This window comes from Hemitrygon akajei, unplaced genomic scaffold (assembly GCF_048418815.1).
Source record: "Hemitrygon akajei unplaced genomic scaffold, sHemAka1.3 Scf000033, whole genome shotgun sequence".
In the NCBI taxonomy this organism is placed as follows: domain Eukaryota; kingdom Metazoa; phylum Chordata; class Chondrichthyes; order Myliobatiformes; family Dasyatidae; genus Hemitrygon; species Hemitrygon akajei.
The window spans coordinates 882,083-907,156 of record NW_027331919.1 but is presented as its reverse complement, the minus strand read 5'-3'; the positions used below and the strand labels follow the sequence as shown (position 1 = coordinate 907,156).

The 25,074-nt window shown below is 44.8% G+C and overlaps 1 long non-coding RNA gene across 1 annotated transcript; it reads left to right on the top strand.

Moving 5' to 3' along the window:
• Positions 1-229: 229 nt before the first annotated feature.
• LOC140719858 (uncharacterized) lies at positions 230-25,074 on the top strand. The gene is made up of 4 exons (XR_012097029.1): positions 230-324; positions 1,319-1,410; positions 4,526-4,672; positions 24,962-25,074. It is a non-coding gene; the product is annotated as an uncharacterized lncRNA (long non-coding RNA).

Here is a 25,074-nt window from a genome sequence, read left to right as displayed (position 1 = left end):
AGCCGTTAATGCCCCTCCCCTGCTTACCCCATCCCTGATACATTTAGTTGTTTTTTTTCTGTCTCTCTGTATTACACCTCCCCCCGTTCCACCGGATATCGATCGCCAGGATCTGAGCCTCTCCACAACTCTGCATGCACAGGCCGGTCACGTGCTTCCACACCATTTGCATCAGTGTTTGCATTCTCACCACCCTTTCCTTGGCCTCCTCTCTCCTCCCCTTCCTTCCTCTAACGGCAGCACACGATCCTCTCACACACACACACCATCTCCGAGAGACACACACCATTCAAGACTACTGGAAAGTCGAAAGGCTGGGTATTGGTGAGTGGGGAGAAAGGAGGAGGGAGAGGGCTGCGCACTTTTGCTGACTCCGGTAGGGTGTGTTGCTGTGGTGCGGGAGGTACTTCACATGTCTGAGTACGGGAGTGTGATGGGATAATATTTAGGGAGCTTCGCTCGTTAGCCGACCCCAGAACTGCGTGTTTGGACGGTGTGGACGAGCTTCACTCTGTGTGTGATCCCGGAGTGCGTGTTGAAACAATATGGAGAGAGTTGCACTCTGTGTATGATCCCGGGGGTGTGTGATAGATCGTTGCGGAGGGAGCGTTACTCAGTGTATGTTTCCAGGAGTGTGTGATGGGATTGTATGGAGGCATTCTCGCTCTGTCTGTGACTCCTGGCCATGGGTCTGTGGATTTCGGCGTTTAAACAGACTCCATTCAGAGATAGGGAGCAAGAAAATGGTGCCTGACACGTTCTGCTCCAACGGCTGCAAACTGAACACCCTTTCTATGGCCTCACTCTCCTCCCCTTCCTTCCTCTTTTCACAGCACACCGTCCCTTCTCTATGATTCTTTTTAATAATATATTTTACTGAAAGAACGGCACAATATAGAATACATAATGGATTACATTTTCCTCCATTTTGCTTTTGTATCTTACCCCTAAACAAACCTCCCCTCACCCGAACTCCACCAACATACAATGACAGCTAATGTATTTACAATACAACACTTCACAAATACAAGTACGGACATTTCACAACCATACCCCCACACTACTTCAAGACGAAGTCCCACACACATCTACAACATCTCAGATGATCCAGAATACACTCATATTACAATTCATCAAACACCCTGTGAGGTAAACCATATCCGTGTTAAAAGGGAAGCAAATTTCCAAGTACAATCACATGCCCTCAACTAGTAGGTTATTCCTACAGACTCCCAAAATGTGACAAGAAAGACTCCCATTTCGAATAGAACTTTCTCACAGACTCCCTCAGAGTCAATTTAATCTTTTCTAATTTCAGAATAAAACATTACGACCTCTAACCAAGCAGCAGCAGATGGGGGAGTGGCAGATTTCCAGACCAGCAAGATTCTCCTACGGGCCAAAAGCGATGTAAGTGAAATGATATCCGACTGGTTTGCATTTAAACCCACAACATCATCTGCCACACCAAATACAGCTATAAGCGGGCAAGGTCTCAGTATCACCCCAAAACCTCACTGATAATTTAAACAAAACCTGTGCCCAGTAGCCATCAAGATGAGGGCAAGACCAAAATGCATGCACTAAACCAGCCGGAGAGAAGGAATACCTGTCACAGCCAGCGTCTGTCCCAGGATATATGTCAGCACACCTGGTTTTACTTAAATGTACCGTGCAAAACTTCAAATGGTATGAGCCCCAGTCTAGCACATGATGACGAGGAATGAACCGTATTCAATGCTTTTCCCCAATATTCCTCAGTCAGATCCACACCAAGGTCATCCTCCCAGCTAGTCGTAGTTTTGTTTAGATGCTGAACTCCCAAAGACATCAGCTGCGAGTATAGCACAGAGATCAGCCCTTTATTATAAAAGCTAAGAGTGAGTTTGTCCCACAACATAGCAGGTGCTAGATCAGGAAATGAGGGAATTTTTTCCTTGACAAAGTGGAGAATCTTCAGGTATTGAAAAAAAAATGATGATGCGCAAGGCCATATTTACTGCACAGGTTATCAAAACTATTAAAAATATTATCAGTGCACAAATCCTTAATGCGCATAAGACCGTTCAAACCTCATTGTCTAAAAACTGAATCGAGTGCAGAGGGAAGAAATAGAAGCGGTCTCTGATTGGGACCCAAAACTGAACTGATGAGAACGTACAGTGACAGTGAAATTGATATAAAATTTTGAGGGTAGAGAGCACAACAGTGTTAGATGTGAATGGAAAGGCTATCAATGGGAATGTTCTGTGACCCCTCTCCTAATACCTTGAAATAATGTAGTTGACTTAAGTGCAATAGAAAGAGGCTCAACTGCAATTGCAAAAAGATTCTGTGATTCTTAAGTGGGTGAGTGAGCAGCTGGACTCCCTGGTCCATGTATGTTCCAATGAAATCGATATGTATGGAGACGTGGTTCTGCAGAGTGAGGTCAGGGATTTAGCTATTAAATTAAAGGACAGGACCACCACCCGTCCCAGTGTGCCCAGACACAGGAAGACCATACAGTTTAACACGTGGCTCAAGCTACGGTGCAGATGGGAGGGATTCAGAATTCATTGTGTTTATTCCAAGGAACGTCAACAGAAGAGATGGAAGACGATTTACACATAAACTGGAGGGGAACAGATATCCTAGCGGGAAGGTTTGTCAGTAATGTGCATGAGGGTTTTTGGGAGAGTAGTTGAACTCGATTTGCAGGGAGATGGGATTCAGAGTTGGAGAGCAGATAGCGGAGTCAAAATGGAGACAGATGTTGTTCAGACCTCAGAACAAGTCAGGAATCAAAAGGTTGTGCATCAAGCGACTGGTGCCCTGAGCTCCGTATATTTCAATGCTGGAAGCTTCTAAGAAGCGCAGTTGAGCTCAGGGTATGAATCAACACACTGAATTGCAGTCATTATTGAGAACAGGGTGTAGGAGGAGCAAGCAGGACAGCACGAATTTTCGGGTTTCCCTATTTTTAGCCGCTAGAAAGCGGAATGATTACAGGAGGAGGGTTGACATTACAGGGCTGAGCAAATGTCACCGCAGAGCACAGTCAGAACAGAGAAGAGAACTCGTCTAAGTGAGGCTTTGTGGGTAGAAACATAGAAACATGGAAAACCTACAACACCATTCAGACCCTTCAGCCCTCAAAACTTGTGCTGAACATGACCCTACCTTACACATTACTAGGCTTACACATAGTTCTCTATTTTTCTAAACTCCAGGTACCTATCCAAAAGACTCTTCAAAGAGCCTATTGTATCGCCTGCACCACCGTTGCCGGCAGCCCATTCCACACACTCACCACTCTCTGCGTATAACACTTACCCTTGACATCTCCTCTGTATCTACTCCCCAGCACCTTAAACCTGTGTCCACTTGTGGCAACTATTGAAGCCCTTGGAAAAAGCCTCTGACGATCCACACGATCAATACCGCCCATCATCTTATACACCTCTATCAGGGCACCTCTCATCCTCCTTCGTCCCAAGGAGAAAAAGGCCGAGTTAATTCAACATGTTTTCATAAGGCGTGCTTCCCCAATCCAGGCAAATTCTTTGTGAATCTACTCTGTACCCTTTCTTTTTTATATTTTTATTGAAGTTCATCATAAAACAAACATTTCCATAAGATGTATTTCAGTTATTGTACATATATACCATATAGTCATATATGCCACAAATCTCCACACAATATTTATCTGAGGAAATCACTTATAGAAAAGATGAAAGAAAGAACAAGCGAAAGGAGAAAACGATGTGCAAGTAGGGAGTGAACTTTTATTTTACAACATATTCATTGTTTTCTGAGAATAAAATCAGGTCTATGAGGTGTTATGTAGTTAAACCATTTCCCACAGTATGAATCAAATTGTTCCAACTGATGATTAACAGATGCTGGTATATTCTCCATTTTGTAAATGTCCATTGTAATTTCCATCCATGCACTTAAGCCTGGGCTCTGATCTAATAACCATTTCCTTGTAAGAATCTTTTAAACCAGCAACCAGCAGTATATTCATTAAATATTTATCTCTATTCAACCATTCTTGATATACATACCACATATTCTGAACCCTTTTTATGGCTCCCAAAACTTTCCTGTAGTGAGGCGACCAAAACTGAGCAAGTACTCCAAGTGGGGTCTGACCAGGCTCCTATATTGCTGTAACATTACCTCTTGGCTACTAAACTCAATCCCACTGTCAATGAAGACCAATACACCGTATGCCCTCTTAACCACAGAGTCAACCCGTGCAGCTGCTTTGAGCTTCCTATGTACTCGGACCCAAAATTCCTATGGTCCTCCACACTGCTCAGAGTCTTGCCATTACTATTATATTCTGCCATAACATTTGACCTACCAAAATGAACCGCTTCACTCTTATCTGGGTTGAACTCCATCTGCTGTTTCTCAGTCCAGTTTTGCATCTAACAATGTTCCGCTGTTTCTAACAGCCCGCCACTCTATCCACAACACTTCCAACCTTTGTGGTATCAGCAGTCTTAATAATCCATCCCTTCACTTCCTCACCCAGGACATTTATAAAAATCAGGAAGATTGAATGTCCCAGAACAGATCCCTGAGGCACGCCGCTGATCTCCGACCTCCGTGCAGAATATGACCCGTCTACAGCAATGATGGACAACCACCTCTATGGGCAATCCAGCTCCGGATCAACAAAGTAAGTCCCCCTTGGATGCCATGCCTCCTTACTTTCTCAATAAGTCTTGAATGGGGTCCTTTAACAAATGTCTTCCTGAAATCCATATACACTACATCTACTGCTCTTCCTTCATCAATGGGAATGAGAAAATGAGGAATAAGAAATATATCGCCATGACTTTGGAGCTACATTGTAGACGAGTGAACCGTCTGCTGGATTAGGAGGAACATATCTTTAGAGATATCGCAGTCTGTTAGAACCATAGAACATTGCAGCAGAGAAACAGGCCTCTCGGCCCTTCCTGGCTGTGCCGAAACATTTTTCTGCCTAGTCCCACCTCTCATCCATGTAAATATTAAATGTGAGCTCGCATTTACCACTTTATCTGGTAACTCATTCCACATTTCCAACACTCTCTGTGTGAAGCAGAACCCCCCCCCCCATGTTCCCTTTTAACTTTCTCCACTTCACCATTACCCCATGTACTCTGGCTTTCTTCTCCCTAGGCTTCTGGGTAAAAAGCCTGCTTGCATTCACTCTATGTACACCCATCATAATTTTATATACCTCTATCAAATCTCCTCTCATCCTTCTACGCTCCATGGAATAAAGTCCTAACTTATACAACCTTTCTCTGTAACTCAGTTTCTCAAGTCCCGGCAACATCCTTGTAAACCTTCTCTGCACTCTTTAAACCTTTTTAATATCCTTCCTGTAATTAGGTGACCAAAACTTCACACAATACTCCGAATTCGGCCTCAGCAATGCCTTATACAACCTCCCCATAACATTCGAACTCTGATACTGAATACTTTGATTTATAAAGGCCAAAGTACCAAAAGCTCTCTTTACGACCCTGTCTACCTTTGAAGCCTCTGTTACGGAATTTTGTATCTGTATTCCCAGATCTCTCTGTTCTGCTGTACTCTTCAGTGCCCTACCGTTTACCCTGCATGTTCTACCTTGGTTTGTCCTTCCAAAGTGCAATACCTCACACTTGTCTGTATTAAGCTCCACCGACCATTTTCAGCCCCTTTATCCATCTGGTTGAAATCTCTCTGCGAGCTTTGGATACTTTCCCCACTGTCCACCATTTCTCCAAACTTTGCATCATCAGCAAGTTTGCTGATCCAATTTACCACATTATCATCCAGATCATTGAAATAGATGACAAACAACAATGGACCCAATACTGATCCCTTTGGCACACCATTAGTCACAGGCCTCCACTCAGAGAAGCAATCCTCCACTACAACTCTCTGGCTTCTCCCACAATGTCTAATCCCATTTACCACCTCATCATGTATACCTAGCGACTGAATCTTCCTGACTTAACTCCCATGCGGGACTTTGTCAAAGACTTTACTGAAGTCCATGTAGACAACATCCACTGCCTTCCCTTCATCCACTTTCCTGGTAAACTCCTCGAAAAACTCTAATAGATTTGTTAAACATGACTTATCACAAACAAAGCCGCTGCGACTCTGCCTAATAATTCCCTGTTTATCCAAAGATTTGTAGATGCTATATCTTAGTACTCCATCCAATAATTTACCTACACAGACGTCAGACTTAACGGCCTATACTTTCCCGGATTACTTTTAGAGCCTTTTTAAACAACGGAACAACATGAGCTCTTCTCCAATCCTCCGGCACCTCACCCGTGGATACCGACATTTTATATATATCTGCCAGGGCCCCTGCAATTTCAACACCAGTCTCCTTCAAGGTCCGAGGGAATACCCTGTCAGGTCCTGCGGATTAATCTACTCTGATTTGCCTCAAGATCGTTAGCACCCTCTCCTCTTCAATCTGTGTAGGATCCATAACCTCACTACTTGTTTCCCTTATTTCCATTGATTCCATGTCAGTTTCCTTGTTAAAGAGACGGAAAAAGAAATAACATTTAAAATCTCCCCCATTTATTTTGATTCCATACATAGCGGACCACTGTGATGTTTTAGAGGACCAAATTTATCTGTTACGTACCCCGTAAATGGGTTTTTAACCAGCAGAGAAAGAAGAATTCGTTGGAGTCTGGTGGTACCAAACTAAAGGTGTTCATTAACAAAAGTAAGCAAAAACCATGTCAATAATGCAAATATACATATAAAACAAGTTAGCAGTAATAAACCTAAAAGTGTAGGAATAATAACAACAATAAGCAATAATAAACAAGCTCTATCGATGTCTAGGGGTAAAAATATTGTCATAGAAAAGTATAAAGTTCAGCTCAGTTCATGAGTGCTAATGTAGTTATGGTTTATGTATTGTAATCGTTGGAGAGAGGGAGTGAGAGAGAGAGAGAGAAAGAGAGAGCGAACTGTAGCAGCTACAGCACCCAAACCTTCCTTTGCTTTCTTAATCCGTCGTATCGTTGTGGTCATTCAGCTATGACCCCTCCGTCCTTCTGCTAGACAGTTCCTCTGTGGAGGAATCGTCACTCTGGCATGAGGGGACACGCACACAAGTCCCCACCGGCCCAGCTTTAATACTGATAGCCTTATTGACCGACCTCCTGGTTCGGTCTCCGAAGCCCCCACCTTTCTTGCGGGTTCCAACACTCGATCAGTGTCCTATGGCGTGTCTGAAGGGTGTCTCTCCAGACCTGTATTTTATCCCAGCCAACGGGGACTCAGCTATCCATCAATTCTGAATGACGGTGTCCATCAAATTAGGCCACTCCTGCAGTCCACTGAGGAATGTTATTGAGCAAACTATTGTCCTTGCAGCGAAACAGTAAATAATTTCAAAAATGGGTCACAATACAGTTAATCAGCAATTTCCCCCTCTCTCTTATCTGTCGCTGATGTTCTTGCCTGTTTTTCGTCTCTCTGGCATGTCTCATGGTCAGCATAACAACAGTAATATTTCGTGCTTCTTAGGAGGGGGTGTTGGGAATGGTTAACCCTTCACCCCATTGTCCATCAGGTCTGTTCATCACTCATAACATATCCTTTACTATCCTTTTGCTGTTAGTATACCTGCAGAGCTTCTTTGGATTTTCCTTCACCTTGATTACCAAATCAAACTCTTGTCTTCCTTTAGCCCACCTGATTTCTTTCTTAAAAATTGTTTTGCATTTTTTGTACTCGTCAAACACCTTATTTGTTCATTGTTTCCTATACTTGACTTAAATCTCTCACTTCTTCTTTATCAGAGTTCCAATATCCCGTGAGAACTCGGGTCCCTTATTCGTATTCACATTGTCTTTATTTCTGACAGAAACATACAAACTGAAAATTTCTCCTTTGAAGGCCTCCCACTTACCAATCACATTCTTGCCAGAGATCAACTTGCCCCAGTCCACGGTTGTAGATTTTTATTTCTTCAAATATGGCCTTTTTCCAGTTTAGAACTTCAGCCCGAGGACCAGATCTACCTTGTACGTGATCACGTTCAAACTAAAGGCGTTATGACCACTGGAAACAAAGTGCCCCCCTATACACAATTTCGTCACCTATCCTAAATTATTTCCTAATAAGAGATCTACTATTGCATCCTCTCCAGTTGCCACCCCTATATAATGATTTAGAAATCTTTCCTGAACACATTTTACAAATTCTAACCCGTTTAGACCTTTAAAAGTATGGGAGCCCCAATCAATACGTTGAAAATTAAAATTCCCTACTATCACAACTTCATGCTTCCTGCAGTGGTCTGCTATCTCTCTGCGGATTTGCTCCTCTAGTTCTCGCTGACTATTGGATGGTCTATAATACAACCTATTTAATGTGGTCATACCATTCCTGTTTCTCAGCTCCACCCATATGGCCTCGGTAGACAAACCCTCTAATCAGTCCTGCCCGAGCACTGCAGTAGCATTTTCCCTGACTAGCAATGCCAACGTTCCCTCTCCCCACCGTTCATTTCTCCTCCTCTATCACATCTGAATCATCGGAACCCTGGAACATTTGTCCTCTCCTGCAGCCAAGTTTCAGTAATGTCTATAATGTCGTAATTCCATGTGTCAATCCAGGCCCTCAGTTCGTCAGCCTTCCCCGGAATTCTCCGAGCATTGAAATAGACACACCTCAGAAGATTATTATCAGCACACACAACCCTTCTATTCGTGACTTTGCAAGAACTGTTAACAACATTTATTTTCACCCCAGCTCCACTGTCTGCTCTGGCACACTGTCTCCCATCCCCCTGCAAATCTGGTTTAAACCCTCCCCAAAATCACTAACAAACCTCCCTGCAAGGATATTCGTACCCATGTAGTTCAGGTGTAAACCATCTCTCCTGTACAGGTCCCACCTGTCCCAGAAGCTTAATAGCAAAAGGTTAGTGAGGGATAAAACTGGCTCCTTTGAGAATCAGAGTGGGCAGCTATGAGTTGAGCCAAAAGAGATGGGGGAGATTTTGAACAATTTATTTTCATCGGTGCTCATAAGAAGAAGGATATTGAATTGTGAAAGGTAAGGGAAACAAGTAGGGTAGTTATGTAGACGATAATGATTAAAGAAGAGGAAGTACAAAAGCTTTTAAAGTATATAAAAGTGGATAAGTCTCCGGGTCCTGACAGCATTTTATCTAGGACCTTGAGGGATGTTAGTGTAGAAATAGCAGGGTCTCTGACAGAAATATTTCAAATGTCATTAGAAACGGGGATGGTGCAGGAGGATTGTTAAATTGCTCATGTGGTTCCATTGTTTAAAAAAGGGTTCTAAGAGTAAACCTAGCAATTATCGTCCTGTAAGTCTGACGTCAGTGGTGACTGAATTAATAGTAAGTATTCTCAGAGATAGTATATCTAATTATCTGGATAGACAGGGTCTGATTAGGAGCAGTTCACATAGATTTGTGTGTGGAAGGTCATGTTTGACAAAACTTTTTGAAATTTCTGAAGAGGTTACTAGGAATGTTCACGAGGGTAAAGCAGTGGATGTTGTCCATATGGACTTCAGTAACGCCTTTGACAAGGTTCTATACGGAAGGTTAGTTAGGAAGGTTCAATCGTTAGGTATTAATATTGAAGTAGTAAAATGGATTCAACAGTGGCTGATGGGAGATAACAGAGAGTAGTGGTGGATAACGGATTGTAAGGTTGAAGGCCGCTAATTATTGGTGTGCCTCAGGGATCTGAATTTGGTCCAAAGATGTTTGTCTTATACATTAATGAGCTGGATGATGGGATGGTAAATTGGATTAGTACGTATGCAGATGATACTCAGATAGGTGGCGTTGCGCATAATGAAGTAGGTTTTCAAAGCTTGCAGAGAGATTTAGGCCAGTTGTAAGAGTAGGCTGAAAGATAGCAGATGGAGTTTAATGCTGATAAGTGTGAGGTGCTACATTTTGGTAGGAATAGTCAAAATAGGACATACATGGTAAATTGTAGGGCATTGAGGAATGCAGTAGAACAGAGTGCTCTAGGAATAATGGTGCATATTTCACTGAATGTGGAATCTCGTGTGGATAGCGTGGTGAAGAAAGCTATTGGCATGCTGGCCTTTAAAAAAATCAGAGCATTGAGTATAGGAGTTAGAATGTATTGCTAAAATTGTACAAGCCATTGTTGCGGCCAAATTTGGAATATTATGTATAGTTCTGGTCACCGAAATATAGGAAAGATATCAAAAAATTAGGGAGAGTACAGAGGAGATTTACTAGAGTGTTAACAGAGTTTCAGCATCTAAGTTACAGAGAAAGGTTGAACAGGTTAGGTCTTTATTCTTTGGCGCGTAGAAGGTTGAGGGGGGACTTTCTAGAGGTATTTAAGGTTATGAGGCGTATAGATAGAGTTGAACTGGATAGGTTTTTTTCCATTGAATGCAGGGGAGGTTTAAACAAGAGGACGTGAGTTTGAGTGTTAAGGGGCAAACGTTTAGGGCGTAAATTGAGGGAGGACTTCTTTACTCAGAGAGTGGTAGCTGTGTGGAACGAGCTTCCAGTAGAAGTGGGAGATGCAGGTTCGATTTTGTCATTAAAAATGCATAGGTATATGGACAGGAAAGGAATGGAGGGTTATGGACTGAGTGCAGGTAGGTGGGACTATGTGAGAGTATGCGTTCGGCACCGATTAGAATGGCCGAGATGGCCTGTGTCCGTGTTGTAATTGTGATATGATCATATGGTTATATCAAGAGGTCCCAATGATCCTGAAATCTGAAACCCTGCCCCTACTCCAATTCCTCAGCCACATGTCATCCTTCAGAGCATCCTACTCTTACTCTCACTGGCACGTAACATAGGTATCAATCCTGTGATTACCACCCTCGAGAAACTGCTTTTAACTTCCTACAAAGCTGTCTATACTCACGCTTCAGGACCTCTTCACTCTTTCTTCCTTTGTCATTGGTACCGATGTGTACCATGACATCTGTCTGATCACCGTCCCACTTCAAAATCTGTGTACACGATCGGAGACATCCCTATCCCCGGTACCCGGAAGGCAACAAACCATCCGGGAGTCTCTGTCACCACCACAGAACCTCCTGTCTGTACCTCTAACTGCCGAGTCCCCTATCACTACCGCTCTCCACGTCTTCCACCCTCTATTCTGCACTGCAGAACCAGACTCAGTGGCAGCTTGTCCCAGGTAAGTAATCGACCCCAACAGGATCCAAATTGATATACATATTTTGGAGGGCAATGGCCACAGGGGAAACCTGCTCGGACTGCCCTTTTCTCTTCCCTCGCCTGGCGGGAACCCAGTTAACTGTGCGCTGCTTCTTTGGCGTAACAACCTACCTGAAACTACTGTTTATAAACTCCTCATTCTCCTGAATGATCCGGAGGTCATCCAGCTCCGGCTCCAGTTCCGTAAAGCGGTTTGTTAGGAGCTGCAGCTGGATGCAATTCCCGCAGGGACACCGGATGTCTCCCTGATTTTCCGCATCCTGGAAGAGGAATATTCCTACATCCTGCCCGGCACTCTCTCTACTCCAAGCGGAAAAAAAAAACAAAAAAAAACCAAAACTACCGGAACATGTTCTCACCCCTGTCTGTTCATGCCGAAGCCTTTTGAGCCAATGCCTTGTCAGTCTGCTCCTTCTCATTATACTGCCCCCTCTCAACGCTTCCCGCTGTATATGGCGGTCTTGTTTTTAAACCTTCGGTGCTCTACGTCACGCGCCTGCGCAGTGTAGACTCACTTCCCCAGCAGTGAAAGACATCCTTGCTCTCCGAGATGGCTTTACTCTTTCACTCTCAGCCTCTTGCTTCGGTTTAAAAAGGATGTTGGGCTTCATTGCTTGAGGGATTGAATTTAAGTGCGGGGTGTTTATGCTGCATCTGCACAGGGTAGTGATGAGGCCGCACCTGGAGTACTGCATGCAGTTCCTGTCTCCTTACTTGAGAAAGCATGTACTGATTTTGCAGCCGGTGCAGACGAGCTTCACCAGGCTAATTGCAGAGATGAGGGGGTTTAGACTATGCGGAGAGATTGAATCTCCTGCGACTGTATTCACTGGAATTCAGAGTATGAGAGGAGATCGTATAGAAACAGATAAAATATGAAAGGTGATAGATAAGATAGAGGCAGGGAAAGTTTTCTCTAATAGTAAAAATGACTTGGATGAGGAAGAGGAGGGATGGGTTAGCAATTTTGCTGCTGACACAAAGGATGGTGGTGTTGAGGATAGTGTGGAGGGCTGTCAGAGGTTACAGCGGGACATTGATAAGATGGAAAACGGGGATGAGAACTGGAAGAAGGAGTGCAACCCAAATAAGTCTGAAATGCTTCATTTTGGTAGGTCAGATATGATGGCAGAATATAGTATTAATGGTAAGACTCTTGGCAGTGTGGAGAATCAAAATGATCTTGGAATGCGAGCCCATAGGACGTTCAGAACACTGCGCAGGATGACGCAGTAGTTAAGAAGGCATATGTTATAGTGGCCATCATCAATGGTGAAATTGAATTTAGGAGCAGAGAGGTAATGTTGCAGCTATAGTGGACACCGGTCAGATCCCACTTGGAGTACTGTGCTCAATTTTGGTCGTCTCACTACAAGATGGATTTGGAAGCCATAGAAAGGGTGCAGAGGATATTTAGAAGGATGTTGCCTGAATTGAGGAGCATGTCTTATGAGGATAGTTTGAGTCAATTCGTTCTTTTCTCCATGGAGTGACGGAGGATGAGAGGTGATGATAGAGGTGTATAAGATGTTGCAACGCGTTTATCGTGTGGATAATCAGAGGCTTTTTATCCCAGGACTGAAATGGTTGCCACAAGAAGACACAGGTTTATGTTGCTGGGGTGTAGGTACATAGGAGATGTCAGGGGTAAGTTTTTTTACTCAGAGAATGATGTGGGTGTGGAATGGGCTGCCGGCAAAGGTGGTGGAGGCGGATACAATAAGGTCTTCTAAGAGACTTTTGGATAGATGCTTAGAAAAATAGACGGCGATAGGTAAGCTTAGTAATTTCTCGGGTTGGGACATGTTCGACACATCCTTGGGGGCCGAAGGGCCAGTATTGAGCTGTAGGGTTTTTTAATGTTTTATGTGATGAAACATAGATGAAACCTTAATTAGGGGACACTGCCAAAAATCTTACCATTAACACATCAATCCATTTTCTCATCCGGGTCATTGTTAATAGTGCAACCAACTTTCCTGCCTCGATCCTATCTTTCACGTTTCATGATTTATCTGTTTCTGTACGATTTCCTCTCCTATTCTGAATTCCAGCGTGTAGAGTCGCAGGAGACTCAATCTCTCCTCATATTCTAACGCCCTCATCTCTGCAATTAACCTGGTGAATATGAAACGCCTTTAAAACCAGTACCAGTAACAGTAACTGATCTCGGGAATATGTGATGGGACGGCGTGGAGGGAGGTTCACTCTGTGTCTGACCCCGGGAGTGTGTGATGGGACTGTGTGGAGGGAGATTCACACTGTTTCTAACCCCGGGAGAGTGTGATGGGACAGTGAGGAGGGATCTTCATTATGTGTCTAAACCCGGGAGTGTGTGACGGCACGATGTGGGAAGAATTCCACTCAATGTCTAATAGCGGGTTCTGTGATGAGTGTTGTACAGTCTATACCTCTCCACTGGAGTGTTTGAAGCGTCGGTGTGCAAGGAGCTTTACTCTGCATCTGATTCTCTGGATTTGAGGTGGGAGAGTGTGGAGTGAGGTTCACTGTATGTCTGATCTCGGGAATGTGTGATGGGATGCTGAGGAGGGAGATTCTCACTGTGTCTGACTCCGGGATGATGGAATAAATGGCTTTGTTGCCCAGTTTGGAGTTGATACGACGTTTGGCAGAGGGACAGGTCGTGTTGAAGAAACAGACAGGATGTAGTAGGACTTAGACCGATTCGGTGAATGGGGAAAAGTGGCAAATGAAATACAACTTTGCAAAATTCATGGCCATGCAATTCGGTAGTAGGCTATTGGTGCGGACTATTTCATTAACGGGGTGAAAATCCAAGAATATGAGATGCAGAAGAACTTAAAGTTCCTTACACAAAACATCCTGAAGGTTAACTTGCTAGTTGAGTCGCTAGTGAGGAAGGCAAATGTGAGCATTTATTTCAAGAGGTCTAAATTGCAAGAGCAAGGTTGTGATGGTGGGGCTTTATAAGGCACTGGTGAGGTCTCAGCTTGAGCGTTGTGAGCAGTGTTGGTACGTTCATCTTAGGAAAAGAAATGCTGGCATTGGAGAAGGTCCAGAGGAGGTTTACCAGGATATTTCTAGGAATGAAAGGGTTAACATGCGAATAACGTTTGATGGCTCTGAATCTGTACTTGCTGGAATGCAGAAGGATGAGGGGCGATCTCACTGAAACCTTTGGAATGTTGAAAGGCATAGACAGATTATATATGGAAAGAGCAAACACGTGGAAATCTGCAGATGCTGGAAATTCAAACAATAACAACACACAAAATGCTGGTAGAACACAGCAGGCCAGACAGCATCTATAGGGAGAAGCGCTGTCGACGTTTCGGGCCAAGACCCTTCGTCAGGACTAACGGAAAGGAAAGATAGTAAGAGATTTGAAAGTAGAGAGGGGAGGGTGAAATGCGAAATGATAGGAGTAGATCGGAGGGTTGTTGTTCCTCCAACCTGAGTTATTTATATATTGGCGAGACCCGACGCAGACTGGGAGACGGTTTCGTGGAACACCTACGCTCGGTCCGCCAGTAAAAGCAGGATCTCCCAGTGGCCACACATTTTAATTCCACGCCCCATTCCCATTCTGATATGTCTATCCATGGCCTCCTCTATTGTCAAAATGAATCAAAATTCAGGTTGGAGGAACAAAATCTTATATACCGGCTGGGTAGCCTCCAACCAGATGGCATGAACATTGACTTCTCTAACTTCCGTTAATGCCCCTCCTCCCCTTCTTACCCCATCCTTGACATATTTAGTTGTTTGCCTGTTCTGCATCTCCCTCTGGTGCTCCCCCACCCCCCTTTCCTTCTCCCGAGGCCTCCCGTCCCATGATCCTTTCCCTTCTCCAGCTCTGTAACACGTTCGCCAATCACCTTTCCACCTTCATCCCACCCCCTCCAGTCTACTCCTATCATTTCGCATTTCCCCCTCCCCCCTCTACTTTCAAATCTCTTACTATCTTTCCTTTCGGTTAGTCCTGACGAGGGGTCTTGGCCCGAAACGTCGACAGCGCTTCTCCCTATAGATGTTGCCTGGCCTGCAGTGTTCTACCAGCATTTTGTGTGCGTTGTTGTTTATATATGGAAAAGATGTTTTCCTTGGTGGGAGAGTTTAGGGTAAGAGAGCACAGCCTCAGTATGAAGGGGTGCTCTTCGAAAACAGGGATTCTCAGCCAAAACGTGGGGATCTTGTGGAGTTCGGTGCTACTTGCAGCTGTGGAGGGCAATTCGCTGGGTGTATTTAAGGCAGCGATTGATCGGTTGTTGATTGGACACGGCATCAAAGGTTATGGGGAGAAAGCCGTGAAGTGGGTTTAAGGAGGGTTAAAAAAACAGTAACAGCTATAATTGAATGGCTGAGCAGACTCAATGACCCAATTCCGCTCCAATGTCTTATGGTCTTATGGTCTAACACAAGACCATCAGATATAGGAACAGTGCCAGGCCGTTAGTCCATCGAGTCCGCTGCGCCATTTCACCATGGCGGATACAATTCCCTCACTGCCCCAATCTCCTGCCTTCTCCGCGTGTTTCTTCATGTCCTTAATAATCAGGAATCTATCAATCTCGGACTTCAATATACCGAATGGCGGCCTCCACAGCCGCCTGTGGCAACGACGTACAGAGATTCAGTACCTACTGTTGAAATAAATTCCCCTCAACCTCCGTTCTGAAAGGAGGGCCCTCTGTTCTGATGTGGACCCACTCGTCTCAGACTGGTCTCCACCACGAGGAACATTCTCTCTGCATCTGCACTGTCGAGGCTTTGAAACATACTATCAGTTTCGGCAACACCCCCACCCCCACGCCCCTCCCAAGTCTTCGGAATTTCAGCCACTAAATGATCCTGATTTGATATGCGTTTCAATACCGGAATCATCTTCGTGAACTTGATTTCAAAAATTTCCAAAGCAAGCACACCTGGCCTGTTTAGATAACGGACCCAGAACTGTCCACAATCTTCCGTGAGGCCTCAACAGTGCATTATAAAGTCTCAACTTTGCATCCTTGATTTATATACGAATCCTCTTCACATGAATGCTACATTGCATTTGGCCTCCTCGCCACCGACTCCACCTCTAAACTAACTTTGAGGGAATCAGCCCACGTTCTTAAAATTACCTTTGTGCTGCAAATATCTTGTCTTTTCTCAGCATTTAGGAAGTCGTCTATGTTTCATCTACCAAAGTGCATGGCCATACAGACACCCATCCGCCACTTCTTTGCCCATTCTCTCAATCTCTCCGAACCATTCTGTAGCCTCTCTGCTTCCTCAACACCATCTGTAGATCGGTGACGTCACTGCCCATCCGCACTGACTGAGGTTTCCGGACGACGATGTCCATCTTCCAGTTAGAGGGAGGTACACTGGCCCAGGATGTGGAGGGAACTTCACTCTGTGTCTGGATTTTCACTTCCCGGGCCAGTTTGCCTCGCGTAAATTTCCAAGATCATCTTTCTAAACTCAGCAGCTGCCATTTATAACTCTTTAAGCCATTTGGATTATTTTATTAAATTACCGTTGTTTAGTTGTTGGTCGTAAACGGGACCCAGTATTCTGTTCTGAAAACAGAAACGGTATGGAGTAATCAGGTACAAGTTAAAAACAAACGTATGGAAACAAGCTCTATCGATGAAGCAGTCTGCCAGCCCAAATCACCTGACTTCCTGCTGCTCAAGAGTTGCAGTATAAGACAATGGGTTATTTAATTTGTCTTGTATATCCACGATATAAAAAAAACACATCTCCGTGTTGGATGAGATGACATACATCTATTCTGATATTAGATCTTATTTCGCATGGTTAACTTTGACATTTGTTTCAAAACGAAGTTGCAGAGTAGATGGATGCAGACAGTGAGCATATTAAGTAACTGATCAATTCATGTTGAAAAGTTTATGCACTCGAGGAAATTAGCTTGACGGCGTTAACGGTGGATAGCTTGGGTACGTGTGTCTGAAAAGTGGTGACACAACTTGTGTAAAAAAACGTAACCATCTTGTGTAAAAAAGGTATGGTTGCTGGTTAATAACTGTCTCTGTACCAGGCGGTGAGCGCCCTGAGGGTCCTGTAAATCTTTCCTGATCATTGAGGTGTAATAATGGTTCCCGAAACTGGTGGTGTGAGTAGCCAAGCTCCTGGACCCCCTTTCTGATGCTTGAGGGGTAATCGCAGTTCATGAACCTGGTCGTGCGAGTCCTGAGGCTTCTGTACCTGCTTCTAAGTGGTTGAGGGACCGTGACTGCTCCGGAAGGTGCGGGTGGCGTCCGGAATCCCTTGTACACAGTTCCTTATGACTGAGGGATAATAACTGCTCCCAAACCAGGTGGTGTGAGTCCAGACACTTCTAAACTTTCTTCCTGAGGTTTGAGGGGCAAGAGCTGTTCTTGAACCTGGTTGCGTGGGTCCAGATGCTCTTGTATCTACTTCCTGATGGCTGAGGGTAAATATCAGTTCCGGAACTTGGGGTGTGAGACTTGAGGTCAGATAACTGCAGTGAATGATTCTGCAAAAAAAAAGGTTGGTTGCAGGGGAATCTCACTTTAGTGAAAGTTTACTCGTGACCATTTAAATCAGCAACGACATGGTGTCTCTCTGTGGGTTGAGAATTTCTCGATCAGAAAACACAATACCGTCACTCACTGTTCGCTGTTCCCCATTTACAGAACAAACTTGATGACAGGGATGGATCAACAGGAAAGGCGCTTTTTATTTCATATCAACGTGGCCAAAACCTCGCGATAGGGCGAAGAAAGAATGTTCCAACAATGGCTCAAAGATGCTGGGAATGACTCAATCGAGGGAGAGGTTTGTGCCAGAACATTGAGGATAACTCCACTCCTGGCAAGTGAAGCTCCCGACACACCGTCGCATTACACACTGCCCTGTCAGACAGTGATCGCAGCTCGCTCCACAAGGTCCAAGCACAGGCTTTAGTGTTCATACAAAGCGAACCTCTCTCCACACTGTCCAATCACAAATCCCGGAACGTGACAGTTAATGAAACTTCCTCCACACAGACTCTACAGCCACTCCCGGGCTCAGACACAGAAGCAATCTCACTCCACACCATCCCATCACACATAGACAACATCCACTGCATTACCCTCGTCAGCTTTCCTCGTAACCTCTTCAAAAAATTCAATAAGTTTTGTCAAACATGACCTTCCACGCATAAATCCACGCTGACTGTTCCTAATCAGACCCTCTATCCAGATAATTATAGATACCATCTCTAAGAATAATTTCCATAAATTTACCCACCTCTGACGTCAAACTCACAGGCCTATAATTGCGAGGTTTACTCTTAGAACCCTTTTAAAACAATGGAACCACATGAGCAATACGCCAGTCCTCCGGCACAATCGCCGATCCAATGACATTTGAAATATTTCTCTCAGAGCCCCTGTTATTTCTACCACAAACTCCCTCCAGGTCCTATGAATATCCTGTCAGGACCCGGAAATTTATCTACTATTTTGTTCCTTAAAAATGACAGTACTTCCTAGTTTCCATAATTTCCCTACTTTTTCCTTTACCTTACACAATTCAAAGTCCTTCTCTTTCGTGAATCCAGCGGTCAGACACAGAGTGAAACTCCTCAACACCGTCCCATCACACACTCGCGGGTTCAGACACAGACTGAGGCTCCCTCCACACCGTCCCATCACAAACTCCCGGGGTCAGGCACAGAGTGAATCACCCTCCAAACCGTCCCATCACAAACTCCCGTGGTCAGGCACAGAGTGAATCACCCTCCACACCGTCCCATCACACTCTCCCGGGGTAAGACACAGAGTGAATATCCCTCCAACCAACCCATCGCACACTCCCGGGAGCAGGCACAGAGTGACGCTCTCTAAACCCTGTCCCACCACTCACTGCTGGGGTCAGACAGAGAGTGAATCTTTCTCCACAGCGTCCTATCACACACTCCTGGGATCAGATACAGAGTGAAGCTCCCTCCACCCCGTCCCATTTCACACTCCCAGTGTCAGACACATCGTGAAGCTCCCTACACACCGCCTCATCACACATTCCCGAACTCGGCAGAGAGATTCACCCTCCACACCGTCCCTTCGCACACTCCCGGGGTCAGACACAGAGTGAAACTCCCTCCACACGGTCTCATAACACACACACTTGGTCAGACAGTGGGTGAAGCTCCCTCTTCACCGGCCCATCACACAGCACAAGTGAATCTCCGTACATCGTCACATCACACAATCACATTGGTGACTCTGAGTGAAACTCCCGACACACCGTCTGATCAAACATTCCGCGGACAGACCCAGATTATAGCGCCCTCTAGAGTTCCGGGTTTCAGTCACAGAGTGACGCTCCCTCCATACTTTCCCATCACAAACTGCCGAACGCATACATACAGTGAAGTTCGCTCCACACTCTCCCACCGCCCACTCCCGGGGTCAGACACAGAGTGAGTTTCTCCCTGCAACTTTCCTTCACACACTACGGGTTCAGAAATAGAATTAAGCTTCCTTCGCATCGGAAAATCAGACTCTCCAGGGGTCGGACACAAACTGTAGTTCCCTCCACACCATCGCACTCACACACTCCAGGGGTCAGACACAGAGAGAAGGTCCCTCCAAACCGTTCTATTACATATTCCCTGGGACAGACACAGAATGAAGTTCCCTTCACACCGTCCCATCACAAACTCCTTGGGTTAGACACAGAGAGATTCACATTCCGCACAGTCCCAGCGCACTCTCCCGGGGTGAGACACAGAGTGAAGTTCTCTGCACACCGTCCCTTTACACACGACCGGTGCCAGACACAGTGAAAAACTCTCTTAACACCTTACCAATATATAACACGGTGGCCAGACGCAGAGACTCTCTCTTTCCACACCGTCGCATCACAAACAACCAGAGTCAGACAGAGAGTGAAGCTCCTTCTACATAGTTCCATCACGGACTCCCGGTTTCAGTCACAGAGAGGAACTTCCACCACATCGTCCCATCACAAACTCCCGAGGTTAGACATAGAGTGAAGCTCCCTACATACCGTCCCATAGCACACTTCCGTGTTCAGAGAGTGAACGAACCTACCCTCACAGCGCCCCATCACACATTCCTGGGATCAGGCACAGACAGAAGCAACCTTACACTGTCCAAACAGACAATGCCTGGGTCAGAGATAGAACCAACCTCCCGACACACGATCCCATCAAACTCTCCGGGGGCCAGACACAGAGTGAATCTTTCACCACACCGTCTCATCACACAATATAGGGAACAGAAGCAATGCGAATTTCCCTCCACACCGTCCCATCACCCACTCCCGTGCTCAGACACAGAGTGAATCTCCTTCCACACCGTCCCATCACACACTCCCGGGGTCAGACACAGAGTGAATCTCCCTCCACACTGTCCCATCACACACTCCCGGGGTCAGACACAGAGTGAAACTCCCTCCACACCGTCCCCTTACTAAACTAGAATGTTTGCGGGGTGGGAACCGAACTGAAGGATTGGGAAGAGGATGTTAGCTCACAAATAGAGAAAGCTTGTTGACAGTGCGAGGGGGAGGTTAGGCAGATGATAGAGTAGGGTTGCGCTTAAACCGAAGGCTTGAGATGTATCTATGTTAACGCAAGAGGTGTTTTGAGCAGAGCGGATGAGCTTAGAGCGTGGATCACTACTTGGAGATATGAAGCGGTGACCATTACAGAGGCAAGGGTGGCTCAGTGACAGTAATGGTTACTTCAAGTGGCAGGACAAGGTGGTGATTGTGGGAGATTTTAATTTTCCACACATAGATTGGGAAGCTCATTCTGTAAAAGGGCTGGATGGTTTAGACTTTGTGAAATGTGTGCAGGATAGCTTTTTGCAACAATACATAGAAGTACCGACTAGAGATGGGGCAGTGTTGGATCTCCTGTTAGGGAATGCGATAGGTCAGCTGACAGATGTATGTGTTGGGGAGCACTTCGGGTCCAGTGATCACAATAGCATTAGCTTCAATATAATTATGGAGAAGGACAGGACTGGACCTAGATTTGAGATTTTTGATTGGAGAAAGGCTAACTTTGAGGAGATGCGCAGGGATTTAGAGAGAGTGGAATGGGTCAAGTTGTTTTATGGGAAGGATGTAATAGAGAAATGGAGGTCATTTAAGGGTGAAATTATGAGGGTACAGAATCTTTATGTTCCTGTTCGGTTGAAAGGAAAGATTAAAGGTTTGAAAGCGCCATGGTTTTCAAGGGATATTAGAAACTTGGTTCGAAAAAAGAGGGATGTCTACAATAGATATAGGCAGCATGGAGTAAAGGAATTGCTCGAGGAATATAAAGAATGTAAAAGGAAACTTAAGAAAGAGATTAGAAAAGCTAAAAGAAGTTACGAGTTTGGTTTGGCAAATAAGGTGGAAGTAAATCCGAAAGGCTTCTACAGTTATATTAAAAGCAAGAGGATAGTGAGGGATAAAATTGGTCCCTTAGAGAATCAGGGTGGTCAGCTATGTGTGGAGCCGAGGGAGATGGGAGAGATTTTGAACGATTTCTTCTCTTCGGTATTCACTAAGGAGAAGGATATCGAATGGTGTAAGGTGTGGGAAACAAGTAAGGAAGTTATGGAACCTATGACAATTAAAGAGGTGGAAGTACTGGCGCTTTTAAGAAATTTAAAAGTGGATAAATCTCCGGGTCCTGACCGGATATTCCCCAGGACCTTGAGGGAAGTTTGTGTAGAGATAGCAGGAGCTCTGACGGAGATCTTTCAGATGTCATTAGAAACAGGGATTGTGCCGGAGGATTGGCGTATTGCTCATGTGGTTCCATTGTTTAAAAAGGTTTCTAGAAGTAAGCCTGGCAATTATAGACCTGTCAGTTTGACATCAGTGGTGGGTAAATTAATGGAAAGTATTCTTAGAGATAGTATTTATAATTATCTGGATAGACAGGATCTGATTAGGAGTAGCCAGCATGGATTTGTGCGTGGAAGGTCATGTTTGACAATCCTTATTGAATTTTTTGAAGTAGTTACGAGGAATGTTGACGAGGGTAAGGCAGTGGATGTAGTCTATATGGACTTCAGCAAGGCCTTTGACAAAGTTCCACATGGAAGGTTAGTTAAGAAGGTTCAGTCGTTAGGTATTAGTGCTGGAGTAATAAAATGGATTCAACAGTGGCTAGATGGGAGATGCCAGAGAGTAGTGGTGGATAATTGTTTATCGGGATGGAGGCCGGTGACTAGCGGGGTGCCTCAGGGATCTGTTTTGGGCCCAATGTTGTTTGTAATATACATAAATGATCTGGATGATGGGGTGGTAAATTGGATTAGGAAGTATGCTGATGATACTAAGGTAGGAGGTGTTGTGGATAATGAGGTGGGTTTTCAAAGCTTGCAGGGAGATTTATGCCGGTTAGAAGAATGGGCTGAACGTTGGCAGATGGAGTTTAATGCTGAGAAGTGTGAGGTTCTACATTTTGGCAGGAATAATCCAAATAGAACATACAGGGTAAATGGTAGGGCATTGAGGAATGCAGTGGAACAGAGAGATCTAGGAATAACAGTGCATAGTTCCCTGAAGGTGGAGTCTCATGTAGATAGGGTGGTGAAGAAGGCTTTTGGAACGCTGGCCTTTATAAATCAGAGCATTGAGTACAGAAGTTGGGATGTAATGTTAAAATTGTACAAGGCATTGGTAAGGCCAAATTTGGAATATTGTGTACAGTTCTGGTCACCGAATTATAGGAAAGATATCAATAAATTAGAGAGAGTGCAGAGACGATTTACTAGGATGTTACCAGGGTTTCAGCACTTAAGTTACAGAGAAAGGTTGAACAAGTTAGGTCTCTATTCATTGGAGCGTAGAAGGTTGAGGGGGGATTTGATCGAGGTATTTAAAATGTTGAGAGGGATAGATAGAGTTGACGTGAATAGGCTGTTTCCATTGAGAGTAGGGGAGATTCAAACGAGAGGACATGATTTGAGAGTTAGGGGGCAAAAGTTTAAGGGAAACACGAGGGGGTATTTCTTTACTCAGAGAGTGATAGCTGTGTGGAATGAGCTTCCTGTAGAAGTAGTAGAGGCCAGATCAGTTGTGTCATTTAAGGTAAAATTGGATAGGTATATGGATAGGAAAGGAGTGGAGGGTTATGGGCTGAGTGCGGGTAGGTGGGACTAGGTGAGATTAAGAGTTCGGCACGGACTAGGAAGGCCGGAATGGCCTGTTTCCGTGCTGTGATTGTTATATGGTTATATGGTTATATGGACAGAGAGGGAGGCAAATGCGGTGTGGGCGTGGCACTGTCGATCATTGATAGCGTCACCGCTGCAGGAATGGTGGACGCCATGGAGGGATTCTCTATGGAGTCTCTGTGAGTGGAGGTTAGGAACAGGAAGGGGTCGATCACTTTACTTGGTGTTTTTATAGGCCCCCTAATAGTAACAGGAATATCGATGATGCAGACACGGAATCAGATCCTGGAAAGTTGTAATAATAACGGAGTGTCGTGATGGGAGTTTTTAATTTCCAAAATATCAATTGTAATCTCCCTAGAGCAAGTGGTTTAGATGAGGTAGAGATGTTAGGTGTCTTCAGGAAGGTTTCTTGACAGTTAGGCCTACAACAGGAGAGGCTGTACTTGATTTGTTTTTGGAAAATGTACCTGGTCAGGTGTCAGATCTCTCAGTGGGAGAAAATTTTGGAAACAGTGATCATACTTCTATCTCCTTTACAACAGCATTGGCGAGAGATAGAAACAGACAATTTAGAAAAGAGTTTAATTGGAGTAAGACGAATTATGATGCTACCAGGCAGGACACTGGAGGCTTAAGTTGGAAACAGATGTTCTCAGAAAAACGTACGTACGAAATGTGGCAAATATTCAGGGGATAATTGTGTAGAGTTCTGTATAGGCACGTTCAACTGAGACAGGGAGGTTATGGTCGGATAGAGGAAGGTGTAAAAAGGTTGTAATAAATCCAGTCAAGAAGAAAAGTTCATAAAAGTTTCAGAGAGCTGGGTAATTTTAGAGATCTAGAAAATTATAAGGTTACCAGGAAGGAGCTTAGAAGGAAATTAGCAGAGCAGAACGGGTTATGAGAATGCCTCAGCGGGCAGAATTAAGGAAACCCCCAACGCATTTTACAGCTTTCTGAAGAGCAAGAGGATAAGACGTGAAAGAATAAGACAAATCAAGTGTGACAGTGGGAAAGTGTAATGGAACCGGAGGAAATAGCAGAGGTACTTCATGAACACTTCACTTCAGTATTCACTGTGGAAAGAGGGTCTTAGTGATTGAAGTGATGGCTTGTAGCAGACTGAAAAGCTTAAGCATGGAGATATTAAGAGAGAGAATGTTCTGGAGCTTTTGGAAAACATCAAGTTGGATTAGCCGCCAGAACCGGACGATATGTAACCCAGGCTACGCTGGGAGGCGAAGGAGGAGATTGCTGAGCCTCTGCCGATGATCTTCGCATCATAAATGGGGATGAGAGATGTTCCGAGGATTGGAGTGTTGCGGATGCTGGTCCGTCATTCAAGAAAGGGAGTAGAGATAGCCCAGGAAATTATAGACCACTGATTCTTACTTTACTGGTTGGTAAGTTGATGGAAAAGATCCTGAGAGGCAGGATTTATGAACATTTGGAGAGGTATAACATGTTTAGGAGTTGTCAGCTTGTCTTTGTAAAGGGCAGATGGTGCCTTACGGGACTGATTGAATTTATGTGGGGAAGTGACTAACTCCCTATATTCTCCTTTCAGGATAGACAGGGAGGGAGGCAAATGTGGTGGGGGCGTGGCACTGCCGATCATTGATACTACCACCGCTGTAGGAAACGTGGACGCCATGGAGGGATTGTCTATGGAGTGTCTGT